Source organism: Wasmannia auropunctata, unplaced genomic scaffold (assembly GCF_000956235.1).
Source record: "Wasmannia auropunctata unplaced genomic scaffold, wasmannia.A_1.0 LD335400.1, whole genome shotgun sequence".
Lineage (NCBI taxonomy): Eukaryota > Metazoa > Arthropoda > Insecta > Hymenoptera > Formicidae > Wasmannia > Wasmannia auropunctata.
The window spans coordinates 501,141-512,762 of NW_012027490.1; the positions used below are offsets into that span (position 1 = coordinate 501,141).

Genomic DNA, 11,622 nt, shown 5'->3' on the forward strand with positions numbered 1-11,622 from the left:
AGGATTTGCGCGCGAAATTAATGGCACGCCTGAATTGTATAGGTACGGGAATCATGTTACGTAGCATCGTCGAAATTTTAGGGAGTGAAGCCAATTTTCTGACATCTTGCAACGTATCTGCCCGCGGAAGTGGTATAAGATGATAAAGGGCGTGCACTCATCTTAAGAGGAGCATAAAATCACTAAGCATGTAACGGGGCATTCAGACGTGAGGCCAAATTGCGATCGTGTTACGAGCATGTAAGAAAAACAGCTGCCAACTCACTCGATTCCTCCTTCTGGAAGCTTAATTGTCACTTGATCGCCTTAACCACGAACTCAAGAAGCCAATGTGTGTCGCCAGTATTTCATTTAACATTGGTAGTTAAATGTAGAGACACTGGCGAATTTTTCTTATAGTGTCATCCGCTTATAAGCATTAGCGCGAAGATTAAGCGAGATCGTAAAAATCAGTACGTTTACTACGACGATTGTAAGACTGAGAAATAGCCTCGAGTTATGTATTATACGGCCAAATGTGTTTTGACAAGAATATTAAATGACATTTATTACATATTAGCGTAAACAATATGTTCAAATTTTCATCGTAAAAAAAGAGTAAAATACTGAATTCGAGATATTATAGCAACACGCTATATTATGTAACTGCAATTTATCTGCATTGTAAGTTGCAAATCATATTAATGTTTTAACAATCTGGATTATATTTAAATTATTTTAAAATACGTCATATTATTTTATGTTGATTACAGATCGATAATCTCTGGTTTATTTGGCGAAAAGAAAAGAACTTAATTAAGACATAAACGTAATTATAGAGAAAATCTGTCATATTTTTTAATCTTTTTTTGCAGAATGTCTCTTCATGTCTGTAATTTATTGTTTTACCTCTGCAAAATTGCATTCGTGTATATTACATGATATTGAATTTGTACGTAATTAACGAGTTGTCGACGCATCTTTTACTATAAAAGGTGGTCATGTAGAATCTCTTGTGGATCATCAGATATGAGAATTTCCAACCTTAATTGTATTTCATTAACAATTTAATACAATTTCACGTGGACTAATAACATTAATGAGAACTTTAGTGCGCAAATATATTATCTCTCATGTCCACTTTAGCGCATAAAGATCTTCAATTTATCAATTAAATTTTAACTTTTAGTGTATATTTCTCATTAACTCTCATTAACGACAAAATATATCATGTAGTTTAGAATTAATCGAAGCAACTTCTCAAGCAGCAAAATCTCTCGATGTTCGGACGTAAAATTATTAATACAAATGCAAATTTGCAGGAAAGCGTCCTAATTCGACAATGAGAAGTCCTGTTTCAGCTTTCTTTATATGTATCGTATAAATTAAACGTACAACCAGGTCGAACATTTATAAATGCTACTACTTGCAGCTACAAGGTGACGCGTGTTCGCATGAAACGTAACACTGTACAGCAATTTAATGGTACCGAGCGTGCGAGCCTCTGCTTTCACGAGACGCGAGAACAAGGTGCTGCAAACGTTGAAGGTCAACGTGCAGACCTCTCCATTCAATTATCGATTACGTAAATACTTTTTCGCGAAATCAACGTCCGCGTACGAAACGCTCTTCCTTCCGCATTTATCTTTCAACCCTCATGATTTGTTCGTTCAAATTGTGTTGCTTCTTTTGCTATAATTTTATTATTTTAAAATATTTTTGACGAATATTAATTATAGCCATTTCCAACAATTACTACAACTTGAAAGAAATATCTTGTGCATAAAGCGTTCATGTCTCGAAATATACCATTCCATTGCCGAATAATGAGATAATTTTTTTTCACAAACTTTCATCCGCAAACTTTCTTTAAATTGAGTAAAATTCAATTGTATGTGCGTTTATTCAAAAAGAAGAGCGATATACCAGATATAATTATAAATGATTTTTTTGACAGGTGGAATATAATGCTTCATCGCGATTTTAATCCCGACATATCGTCACCCCGCCAGCTAATCGACCTCGTTCTTAATTTGACATTAATCTCTGAACCGGTACTGTTTATAATAATTAATATTCGGGAGTCCAATTGTCGCTCGCGGCGTACCTTCTCTTTGAGCGATCGTAATGTTTCGGCCGTTCCTGACGCTCCGTGGATAATCTTTTTACTGGTTACGATTTCTCTGGTATAAAGTAAATGTTCGTAATTGTTAACAAGATACAATTTCACGGTACAGAATATAATTATATCATGGGCGGTAAAGCACAGTATTACGTTAATCATCACTGACGTGTATAATTTTCCCCAGAACGTCTCGTCAGGAGAAACGTATCATATACGTTCGCGATACATTGGACATCGCAAGTCGCAAGTAATCAAAAGTAATTGCCGAGTTAATAATTGCGTAAGCAACCTTTGTCGTGCGTTCATGTAGTAACTCAGTAACGCGAATAATAATGATGATTATACGACCGTTTCGTGTGTTCTGCGAATTGACGCATATTAATAAAAAAAAAACTGTCTGAGACGTGCTACATTGGTGAAATATAATTATAATTTACGATTGTTTGCAAATAAATAATGTATCTTATATATATATATATATATATATATATCTTTAAACAGATTAAATAATAGCTAGATTTGAAATTAAAGATCTCGCAGCCACTTCAGCACAATCAAATGGGACTTGCAGAAATTACCTCCTTTTTAATAATTAATCAATCGCGCAAACGACGCAAATCTCGATTTTTTTGCTCCAGTTTTTTTTTTGCAAAAAAAACAATGGCTGTGTTGGTTCAAAATCAAAGTTTGCACAACCATAAAATCAGGAATACATCAAATAATTCGCACATAAGTCGCACTTCGAAAATACATTTTTTTTTTAATTTCCTGCTTTTTTATTGCAGCTGAAGTAGCGACGATACAATCGCCACAATATAAATAAAATATGTTTATATGTAATTATAATAAAACTGTGTATTTATTTATTAGAAATAAATAAAATAGCATTTAAATTATGCTAAGACAATTAGAGAAATAAGTTTTTGTTATTTGCTTGTTTAATCGGCCATGACGTCAATTTCCGATATATTATTCAACTTAATCATATTCTCTTTAATAGATTTTTAATTGTCATAAAATTCAACGGAAACGTGCATCATATCTGATACGATTTATAACATGATCGAGTAACGGATCCTTATGATGGGGCTCTATTTTTTGGTAACATTTTTTTTTATTGTTCGGACATTGGACAAGAATTAGAAGCGACGGTGATAAAAGAGGATTACACAAACCCCGAAACCAGTAATCCCACTTGAGAAAAAAAATAGAAGGAAAAGAATAAATTGGTCAGTTTAATCCTATAGCGTTCTCTGGCGAACGGCTGTTCGCTCGGCTTCTTTTTCTCTTCCTGCTTACACACGTGCGCAGGAGCACATTGTGGGGCCCCGATGTGCCAGATGATAACACCGAGAGTAAGACAAGTATCGTTGAAGATATCGTATAACACCGCCAAGTTAATAGGCCGAATAAAGCGCCGAAAATTTGCATAGTGCGGCTCTGGAGTAAAAAGAAGATCCTAAATTCTGCGATTAGTTACCTACATTTAGGTAATAGTATAAACAAAAAAAAGTAACGAAAAAGTAAAAGTAACGAACAGAGCTCTTTGTGCATGTGCGTGAATGTATGTGAAAACAGTGATTTAATATATAATAGAGAATACATTCTCTATTATTTAGTACCAAGGTTAGAAACGTTAAAAGTAACGCGTTACCATTCCCGTTTCTTGGATAACGCGTTACTTTTCTAATGTTCCCAACTCCGGTAGTAAACAATAAAGAATTGTATTCTCTTGAAAAGATAACGGTAACATATTACTTTTTAAAATTAGTAACGAGTTATTTTTTTAAGGTAACGTTCCCAGCTCTAGTAGTAAATAATAGAGAATATTCTCTTTGTTGTATTGCAGCATAAAATTGCATTATATACTAAATCACTGTTTTTTCACATACACTCACGCACATACACAAAAAACTCTATTGAAAAAAAAAAATCATTTTCGAGTATTCATTCATTTCTTAATTCTTCTAAGAACGAAGTGATTTATGGATGCGGGAGATATAAACTATGTATGTCACAACTAACGAACAGAACCATTTGCCGAACGGCCGATCGCGGTGTCCTCATTGAAATTCGAATATCGACGAGGTGAATTATTTCGCTTTTTAATGCTTAGACGGGACCGAAACAAAACGGGACCGTTTGTATTGAAGGCTCTCTACACCTGGAAGTGACTGCTGGTTAGGATCACCCCAAAGGTCCATCCGAGAGTTCGCCACCTTCGTGGCGGGATGTACCAGGTTGAATTACGAGATAGCGCTGCAGGAGAAGGGGGCACCTGTGCGGCAGGTGACTGCTCTACCACGCAGAACACGGTGAAACTCCAACACTTGAACGCCCGCGACGCACACGCGTGTAATCAGGTCAAATGTCCGTATATGAGATTCATATCGCCTATACATTTATCGAGGCTCAACTAAACTGTCGACGGGCAGCACTGAGACTTGTATTCCCGCCATGAAAGGATCATTAGGATTTGCGTAGCTCGTTTCATTAAAGTTATCATGAGATTTATTAGTTCGCGTTATGCTAAAAAAGATAATAGTAACGTGAGTAATAAAAATGTCTTCACATATAGACATATATTCTATTATTTATTGTTACTTATTTTTTTTAATTTTCAAGATTTTCTAGTAGAAATTAAATTTATAGTAATATAATCTTTCCTTTTTTTTTTAAGAAAATAAAGTAATACATAAAGCATAACTAAATTAAAAATTGAAAAATATATCTTTCAATTATCAATGCTACTTTTTGATGTTTACTAGATGTCTTTCTTAACAAATATGATTTAATTTTAGTTTTATTAAACTAATATGATATATCTATATATATTTCAATTCTTTTACTCTATATTTTAATTAACATATATAATTTACTATACGTTTATTTAATTTATGTTAATATGTGCACGCTATTCAAAAATCATAAAAATTGATAGTAAGAAAAACACTTTTAAACGATGATTATAGCGTAATAATTAATTAGCAGGTTATAAAACATCTTCAGAAATAATTAGTAGATCGTATGGATTTACCACAGTATCCATAAAAAGTACCATCGACCTTACCCGCAAATCGACCGGCTTTTTTCCGCTGATCCAGCGTATCGCGCAAAAAACGGTCGTTTCAATTATAAACGAACTTACGGCCACTTAAACTCTTCAAGCTTCATAACTGGCTCGTAAAACTGACAATTCGAGCGATATCCGTACGACGGTAGCAAAATTGACGTATCATAATCGTTTGTCGAGTTTCCATTTCGGACTTTTACGGGCCTTTACGTCAGTATTGTCCCGAAAAATATCAGACCTAAGCAAGTATGACTAGATTTAATTAAGGTAATTGTGATACGACATTGAAACATTTATTGTGATATTATAATCAGTATATAGTAAAAAGATTTAATGATCCGCTCGGGAAGATTCACGCCACGCCACGGTTCAACGGAAGCAACCGTGACGATAAGGTGTATTTCGGCCAAATATCAATTACGACACGCCGAGAGGGCAATAAACGGCGCAGCCGTACTAATTAGAAGGCGCGGCAACGGCCGCTTATGTTTCGATCCGTACGAATCCGCGCGTAATTTAGCGGCACGGCACGGTAGTGCAATTAAAAAAAGAGCGATCGACCGGTCGGAAAAGGACGAACCAGACACACAAAAGGGCTTTCTCTGACCGCGTTCGTTAAGGGCGCCGTGATTGGCTTCGTGTCGGGACAGGTGCGTATCGTGAAACGAAGAGAGACTTAGCCGTCTCTGATATTGTGGCCTTTTATTACGCAAAATCCCCGAATCTTTTGTACATTTGTAATTTCTGTTGCATTCCGAAGATTCCGCAATCCATTTTTTTTCATTTCTTTTACTCTACGTATTAATTGTAAGGCATTTTTATTTTTTTCATAGATATTTAATAGATTTTATCAAATCTATTGAAGCTATTAAAGCTATAAATTAAAGTTTAAAAAAAATAAATTCTTCTAATTATTGTTTGTCTCACAATAAATTTTTACTTTCATATTATTGCTTAAAAAATTTTTTAAGTGCAAATATGATAATCTTTCCAAAAAGTTTTGTTCAACTTTAAAAATAACTTTGTGCATTCATACATTTGTAATTAAAGAAGAATGTGATAATCTGAAACACTTGATATATTATTCCTGTCATGCATTGCTTTTTTACAACCCAGGAAGAGTCATCTGTGTTATTTGCATATACCATTCCAATCAAGTCCATGTGTGAGTAGCGCATTTGCATGTAAGTAGAAAATTCTTGACAAATAGTGCCATCATCGCGACTAATCGTCGGTTAAACGAGCGGAGGACAAGCGAAGCGGCAACATTTAATCGCAAATTGTACGCACGAACTGGAGAATTGTCACTCATAAAGTGCGAAATAAAGAAGGACGCTGACTCGTATTTGGCGTTAACAAGCGTGTGACGAGTTAACGTACAATTTCACATGTATATTCTCATACCGACCAGCTGAATTGCTTCAATCTCGTTACTCGGCGACTGTGAATGACTATGTATTGCGATGTATGAGCATATAAACAAGACTTTTAAACGTCGCATGATCACGACAAAAAATAGTTTTTCTTTCGTCATTAGCAAAACTGAAACTCTGGATCTCCAACTTTATCTAAATTATTTGCACACCAGGATTCATCATCAATAAATACGGCATTCGGTCAGAATAATATTAATAACACACAAGCGTGTGCTTTTTACGTAATTGAAAATTAAGAATCGAATAGATGAAGAGATCTGTTTGTCATCGTCATGAGAACGGCATGCTATGTCCGAGATTGCAAATTAGCTAATTAAAAGAAACGGAGGAGAGGAAAGCGAAACCGATATCTGATTGGAAGGGACAAGCCGGTATTAGGAATAATTTAAGAAGAGGAACATGGGAGAAAAAAGGCAGCGTGACCACGAAACCGGATACGCATGTTTGACCGATGTTACGAAATGTTACAACGTGGTGAGTTTCGTGTGTTTAATTGTGGATCGAGGAACATCATCTAATCGCGTTCAATCTTTGCACAAAATTCATTGCTCACGTGGACGCAATTAGCACCGACAGTACGCGGAATTAGCGCCATGTTCCGCAGGCTCGTTTGCATAGCTATAATGTACGATATAATTAAAGATAAAAAACGATGTTACACAAAGAATAAAAATTAAAGTCGCCCATCTTACTGTAAAATAAAGCTAAATAGCATTAAAAAACACAGCATTTTAATAACATTATTAAAAGTAAAAAATAATGTTCAATAGTACATTGCGGTCGTCATGAAAAGAGATAAGAGAGGTAAAGGCATGCCGATCTCTTTACAGAATCTTCTGAAGAAATACAATCCTTTTAGCAATACATAACAAAGGAAAGAAAATCGCGTAGAAGTTAAAGATTAATATCGCATTGTTAATATCACTTTAAAAATATTATGACTTATTTATGCTTCTTGATTTATGTGACTGTTTTAAACATTTACGAATGCGATACACGGTTTTTCAAATCGTCTCCCAGAGACGACTTTATGCGCACCCGGTGTGCAGACATCATCTGCGGACAAACATGTGGATCGAAAATCTCGTGTGTCGAAAGCCGGATGGTACGAGAGCCTTGACTTCGTCTTCCCTCTCTTTATTTTCGTTTTTTTCGCTTTGCGCGCTTCGCGGTCGATATCCGGTGCCCAAAGTCTGCCATCCTTCGGTCTTCATTCGCGCAGAAGCGCTTTTGGAACATTAACCGCGCAACTGCTGTTTAAACTCGCTCATCGGGCCCGATGCGATCGAATCTCGCTCACTCGCCTCCTACCTCCTTTCCCCCCGGCTCGATTAATCATCCAATTTACGAGCCTTGATAGAAAGCAGTGTCGATTTATCGGCGGCTCGCCGACGATGAACACGTATCCCCGATGATCGGACGTGCATAGAGTGATCTCGGCCGCCGATCGTTCGCGATAAACGGAATGCGCGCCGACACGCACCTTGGATGTATCGCGTACAAACTCACATTTTGTATCTCGCAATTTTCGAGATAAGCTCTTGGGCCGAAAGATTCAAAGCGCCCCAGCACGAATTTTGTTTCCTCATTTATTCGAACACGCCGCACGTTACGCCGTGTTCAAATTTACATGTAAATGTTAACAAGACAGATTATTATACCCTTAAAGATTACAGATGACTGCAAAAGGAAAAAAAAACTCTTGTACGTTTTAAAATTAGAGGCTAGCTGGACATTTTTCCGCATCGCTAACGTATAACGACCAAAACAAACATAATTCATCCTTGTATTTTAAAACAGTCCTCCTTTTTCACGAGGTGTCTCGATATCCAGTATCTAAGACGTTGTATCTATATAATACTATAAATGCACCGCGTACATTGGCATCGATGATTACACCACCACGAATGAATCGGTCGAGCAAAAGGGGTGCGTAACTAATCCGGTGTCGACGACATCATTACCAGCCTGACGCGGTGCGTACCTCGAGCATGTAATTAATATACACAGATCGCTCGTAACTCAATCAACAAGAACCTTCTCTCTCTCTCTCTCTCTCTCTCTCTCTCTCTTCTCCATGTAACCCTCGCGGTTCCACGCTTTCTCTCTCGCTCCGACTCTCTCTTTTTCTCTCTTTCTCGTGTCTTGCACTTTCTGCCTTCTATGGCTGCATCGACCACTACACAGCTACGAGAGGATATCGCCTCTCGATTCCTCTGCCGACGCCGATACCGTACGCGATATAAAGCGCAACCGAACACCGTCGCGCCGTATAGCCGCTCTGGGCCTGGCACGCGCCGAAAGCCGATTCGTCCGTTTCCACGGCCGGTTGCCCGGCAATTTGCCGGCTCGCTACCCTTGCAAAAAAATTACACTCGGGGGCCCCACTTTGTACCTCCGACTTTACTTTCTTCGCAACGGCGGTTTTTGCGTGAGCGAACGCGCACTCCCGATATAGACCGCCCGGGACAGACGCGGGAAATCGGAATTCCTATTTGATTATTTTACAAGCAGAAAATATTTGTGTTGCATTGATGTCATAAAACTTGCAAGAAACACTTGTAAGAATGTTATCTATAATATTTTTGAGCCTAATAATTTTCCTAATAAATCTATTGAACGAAATGACCTTAGATCTCTTTCGCTCATGGCAACGTTTTTTTTATAATCAAAGAATTATTTTTTATTAAAACATAATTGTAATTTTTAACAAAACACTTAATGTAGCACTAATTTTATACTTTCTCTGAGAGATCGGTACAGTCCTTTTTATTGCAGAAAGGAGCCCGGACAAGCTTTTTCAGACGGGTTGATTAATTCTTTTATAAACATTACAAATGCATTTGCCATGCGGCGCATTAAGCAAACGTTGCGCAGCGGTGCGCGACCTCGCCAAAGAGTAATGCACGAACGTATTACGGAAGTAATTCGATACGCGAGTACTTTTAAACGAGAAGGCAGAAGGGAGAGATCTTTTAAACGCGAGTATCTCGGTCGCCGCCGCCGCCGCCGTCGCCGCCGTGCCGGAATAATTAATCGGTCGTAGTCTCTGATAAATCAAGAGAGCAAATACAAGAGACGCGCAGTGTTAAGTACGCGCGAATCCTACTTTTCGCCCGCCACGCACGCAGAGAGAATTGATTTGAGATACGAACCGAGTACCGTTATACTGCACGCGCGCAAATAAATGATCCGCCGCGCAGCGTAAAGTACGCGCGACGTTCTATAAATCAATGCAACTTTAATAAATGAGAGTGCAGGGTCGTACATATCGATCATTTCCGGTCTGTCGATTGAGCATTGGGCATTCCACAGAAGGTATACATACACGCGTATATATATGTAGCATTTTTATCTTTTGATCGCAAATCTCCTCACGATTTCTCTCGTTGAATCTCGAGAAAAAATATAAATATATTGTTTATTGGTTTTTATTATTTTCCATGTTAGACATTCAGACTAGAATTAATCATTTTACAACAACGAGAATTATTATGAAGACAATTTTTTTTTAAATTAAAATGCCGTATATTTAAACTTTTATTTTTTAAAGATTTGAGTGCATGCAGATTTCACGAGATTTTAATAATATATTAATAATTACTTTCTACATGTATGAAAGTGTTTAATAAAGCAATAAATATTTCGCGGCCAATTTCGGCAATTTCATCGATAAATTGACATCGGATCGGTCTCAGCTGGCGCGATACTGGCGAAAATTTCCGAGAAACCCGCTGGCTGAATTGAATTATGAGGCCAATTAGGGAGTAACTTTCGCGTGGTCTTGAAGATTAAGTTTGTACGACGCCTTTGGTGGCAGTAATACACGTACGATAATGATACATGAACTACTTCCCTTTAATCAGTTTGATCACATTTAGTTTTGAAGTCTATATACTTCGTTATTTGACTAGATTGTAAATTGAATTCCGAAAAATAATTTTATAATTTATATATCGGCATAATAATATTTTAAAATAATGTATAGATATATGTATATCGATTTACAATCAAAATCGTTCTGAAAGTGATTTATTTAATCAGACGAGGAAGATTATGCATAACAGTTGAAATATAAATAATGATTTTATTTTATATCTGTTTTTTTTAAGCTGTAGATATAGAAAGATGCACGAAATTAAGAAATGCTTCTCCATAAATTTCCGTCGAACGACTTTCCCATTCAAGATTTACGCAGTTAGTACAAATTATTGACCAATTAATTAAATCTGATAAATATTTCATGAAGGATCGAACTTTCCACGTTTTTTGCGTTATTGGTTCGAACCGCTGCGATGCGAAATCGTGAAATTACGCACGAAGAGTAGCAGGATACGAGGATTGAATGTTAAGTTTCATCGTAATGCAATTTAAGGAATGACTGCTTTTTTGTTACTGTCCAACGACATAACGTGATACTAAAATGGTGATACAAGAAAGGGTCGCGGCTTATTTATAGAAATAACAAAGTTAGCCGTTAACCTGACCTAGTTAGATTAATTTAAGCATGAAATTTAAATTCGACACAGCTGTTCTTTAAGAGAGTTTCTTGTTGAAGTTCTTTCCATCTATTACACGAAATATTTTTATCTAGTTAATAATTATCCAATATATTGCAGATAATTTTCGGCTTAGTAAAAAAGTTTAAATTTCATTAATATTTAAATTTATTTCGTTCAACACACTTTATTAAATTCTTAATAACAAAATTAGTGACGAATTATTTTTAAAGAAGTATTGGTATTGTCTTTATATTTCATTAAAAATCAATTGTTGGACTATTTATTTTTGCGACATGCTTGTAACACGTAGGATAAAAAACGCCGTTTATAATGACATTATTTGAGTAAAGCCAAATATATGATTGCTGAATACAGGGTATAGAAAATTAGAATTTTAACCTATCAGAACTATGTTATTCATATATTCAGTACATGATCTGCTAAATTTGATAGAACACATAGCAAATGAAGTACAGATATATTTTAAGCAAAACACAAAGATTATAT

General features: G+C 36.3%; 2 long non-coding RNA genes across 2 annotated transcripts; both read left to right on the forward strand.

Moving 5' to 3' along the window:
* Nucleotides 1-281: 281 nt before the first annotated feature.
* On the forward strand, nt 282-1,522 carry LOC105457058. Its single transcript, XR_975329.1, has 3 exons — nt 282-663; nt 753-808; nt 1,412-1,522. It is a non-coding gene; the product is annotated as an uncharacterized LOC105457058 (long non-coding RNA).
* Nucleotides 1,523-1,940: 418 nt separating this feature from the next.
* Nucleotides 1,941-2,981, forward strand: LOC105457059. The gene is made up of 3 exons (XR_975330.1): nt 1,941-2,178; nt 2,289-2,361; nt 2,606-2,981. It is a non-coding gene; the product is annotated as an uncharacterized LOC105457059 (long non-coding RNA).
* Nucleotides 2,982-11,622: the final 8,641 nt, after the last annotated feature.